Source organism: Triticum dicoccoides, chromosome 7B, assembly GCF_002162155.2.
Source record: "Triticum dicoccoides isolate Atlit2015 ecotype Zavitan chromosome 7B, WEW_v2.0, whole genome shotgun sequence".
Lineage (NCBI taxonomy): Eukaryota > Viridiplantae > Streptophyta > Magnoliopsida > Poales > Poaceae > Triticum > Triticum dicoccoides.
This window is the reverse complement of record NC_041393.1, coordinates 169,051,120-169,055,001: the sequence shown is the minus strand read 5'-3', so window position 1 is coordinate 169,055,001 and position 3,882 is coordinate 169,051,120.

The window sequence follows — 3,882 nt, the reverse complement described above, 5'->3', positions numbered from 1 at the left end:
AAAGGATCAGAAGATATGATGGCACCCATGTAAACATGGCAAGTTATATGACAGATTCATACATGGCAGAAACAACAATAAGTAGGCATGTTGGTGAGCTTGTACCACTCACCACAGAGCAATACATGGCATGACAAGGCAACCACCAGTAAGAAGACATGTTTATGAAGCTAAGAATGGCAAGAGCAAGGTCATAGGGTGCACGGATCACTAGCAAAGCTCATGGTAAAACTGAACTTAAAGTTAATAGGCTGACAGCAACATTATTCAGCAAATTTGGAGCAAGAATACAACAAGCTACAGCAAACCATAAATGCAACCAGGGGCATGGCTGGATATAACATGACATGTATAACAAAACATCCTTAGTGAACATCTCCAAATTATGCATAGAATGACTTATAGCAGCAGGTTTACATAGCATCACAAAATAACAGATTCAGCCTAGCAAAATAGCAACAGCAAGTACCCTACTTAACAAGCTTGATGCACTCAGTACAAGACTCACAAAAATACATGGATGGCACCCCTGTAAATATGGCATGATGTAGTTCAAAACACATGTAGACATCAACCTCATAGGATGCACACATCAAACATGGCAAAAATGACAAATCATCAAGTTCTAACAGTTTCAACAGATTAACATCATATAGCATTCTTGCAACGATGATTCAGGCATCAAGATAAACTCAAATGAACATGGTGCAATAGAATGAAATGTAGAGCATCTCTTAGCGAACATTTTGATATATTATATGCACAAATTGGTGTCACATACACATAGATACAGCCTATCAAAGATGCCTATATGATGCTGAAAATTCAAGGACTTAGCAGTTTTTCGGAAAAAAATGGACGCGCGCAATATAGCTAAAGATCGCACGGGGCGAGGTTTAGTGGGCTGCTCACCCTGGGCTCAGCCCATGACGAGGAAGCAGGCCGGGGGCGCTGGGCTGGGCCTTGGGCCCACGTTGGCCTTGGCCATCGCGGTCGTCGTCCCGTGCTCGCGCACGAGGCACCGAGGCCATGGCGGCGGCGAACCTGCAGGGGAGGCGGCGGCGCCGGAGCGCGGGGAGGCCAGGAGGGGCCGGGGCAGGCCCAGTGAGCGGCAGAACGGACCTATCCGGCCATGGGGGGCCAGATCCGATCGGCGGAGGGGTCGGCGGCACTGCCTCAGAGCTCCGGCGGCGGCTCCTGCAAAAAAAATGGTGGCGGTGCGGGGCTTAGAGGAGAGGGAGAGCACAGGAGAAGGGAGGAGAAGAGGAGGCATGGTGCACTGTCCTGGCATGGGCGGCGACGTGGCTCGGGTCGCCGGCGGCGGCCTTTTCCGTCGAGGGCGACACGGGGCGACGTGGAACTCCTCCCCTTGGAGCTCGGGAACGACCAGACGAGGGAAGAGGGAGAGCTCGGGAGGGCGGCGGCGCACGGGATCCCTCTGGGCCCAGATCTGGCCCGGGGCCGGCCAGTTGCGGGCTTGGGCGGGCCGCGGCGGAGGCGCTGAGGCAGGGCGACATGGAGGCCTGCGAGTGGCTGCGGGAGGCGAGGTAGGCGACGTGGCGGCGCCAGGTTGGCCGGGGCGACGCCTCAGGGGGCGGCGCGGCGATTGGCGGCACGCCAAGTGGCGGCGGAGGAGCAGGCCAGCGCGGAAATTGAGGAGGGGGGGTTGGTCGTGCTAATCCTGAGGGGGGAAGGAAGGAGAAGGCCAGAAATGGCAGGGGGAAGCGTCTATAAATAGATAGGAGCTAGGGTTTTAGGGTTTGGGGCATTTTTGGAGCCCTCCGATCTCGATCGGATGGTTCCAGACGCGAGGGGAGGTAGGCTGGGCCTAGGAGGGGTTAGTGGGCTGTGGAGAGACCATGGGCTGCGGGAGAGAAGAGAGAGAGAGGCCCGGCAGCAGTTTCCAGATACCGAAAACGTCCGACGTATAGACCGGCTATATTGCGGTTGTAGTTTTAACGGTTGGGCTATCAAATGGACTCCGAATACGACGAAACTTGGCAGGCGGTCTGTCTACACTATAATAAGACTGCACGACAAGTTTCAACCCATTCCGGGAACATTTTTATGCCACTTATAAAATAATATTTTGGAGGTGCCGCGGGCGCGTGCGAGTGTGTCCGGACTCGGAACGGACAACAGAGAGAACCGGCGGAACCCCAACGGATGCAAGTTTTGAAAAACATGCAGATGAAATGCAGATGATGACATGGCAAAATGCAACACGCAAGCAAATGACATGGCAACGGCGGCGAATAACTGGCAGACACCTGGTGCATCGAATCCGGGGCGTTACAAAGCCTGCACGGTGGACTTCTCGCGATAGGCTCCGTTTGTAAGAGGTTTGTAATAAAGCTTAGCGCAAATTGGCAATGTTTTTACCACGACATATATGTGCCATGACGTGACACCATGCCACCTTTGATGACCTTCTGGTGAGTTTTGGATTATGAGGATTTAAAAACCGAGATTCCAAATGTTTGAGGATGACACAGGACGCCGGTACAGTTGTAATTCATTCCCATTCCTCGGATGGGACCTAAACATGCACCCAAGGATACATGTATAATTTGTCTAGCCATTTTGGTGAACTTGAGCATGTATTTGTAGTACAGATTTGAATTATGGACATTAAATGCCTAGGAAACTAAATTAGTGTATAAAAAGGCCAAACGAACCCTGAATAAGTTTAAATTTCAGCACAGATATCTTGTCGTTCCATGTTTCCCATAGAAGAAAATACAAGGAAAAAAGTGGCAGTGATTACGTTTTGCCCACAAGGAGAACATGTTTCCCTATCGGAACCATGAGGCTTCTTTGAGAGAAGCTCCAGTTTGTAACAAAGCTTGGCCCAAATTGGACAATGTTTTTAACACGACATATATCTGCCATCACGTGATACCATGCCAACTTTCATGACTTTCTGGTGAGTTTAGGATTTACGGGGATTTGAAAAGTAAGATTCCAAATGTTTGAGGACGATCCAGGACGCCGGTACGGTTGTAATTCATTGCCATTCCAGGCATGGGACGCGAACATGCACCCAGGGACACATGTATAATTTTTCTATCCATTTTGGTGAACTGGAGCATGTAATTGAAGTTCAGATTTGAAAAAGGACATTAAATGCCTAGGAAACTCAATTAGTGTATAAAAAAGAGAAATGAACCCTGAATAAGTTTAAATTTCAGCACGGATATCCCGTCGTTCCATGTTGCCCATAGAAGAAATTACAAGGTGAAAAAGAGGTTGTGATTATGTTTCACCCAAGAGGGGAACACGTTTCCCTATCGGAACCACAAGGCTTCTTTGAGAGAATCTCTGGTTTGTAAGAATTTTGTAATAAAGCTTGTCCCAAATTGGACAATGTTTTTACCACGTCATATATGTGCCACGAAGTTTCAGGACTTTCTGGTAAGTTTAGGATTTACGGGGATTTAATCCCAGATTTCAAATGTTTGATGATGAGCCAGGATGCTGGTACGGTTGTAATTTGTTCCCATTCCTGGCATGGGACCTAAACATGCACCCAAGGACCCATGTATAATTTTTCTAGCCATTTTGGTGAACTGGAGCATGTATTTGAAGTTAAGATTTGAAATATGGACATTAAATACCTAGGAAACACAATTAGTGTATAAAAAGGCTAGACGAACCCTGAATAAGTTTAAATTTCAGCACAGATAACTTGTCGGTCGTTCCATGTTGCCCGTAGAAGAAAATACAAGGTGAAAAGAGGCAGTGATTATAATTTCGCCCACAAGGGGGACATGTTTCCCTATCAGAACCACGAGGCTTCTTTGAGAGAAGCTCTGATTTGTAAGAGGTTTGTAATAAAACTTGCGCCAAAATGGACAATGTTTTTACCACCACATATATGTG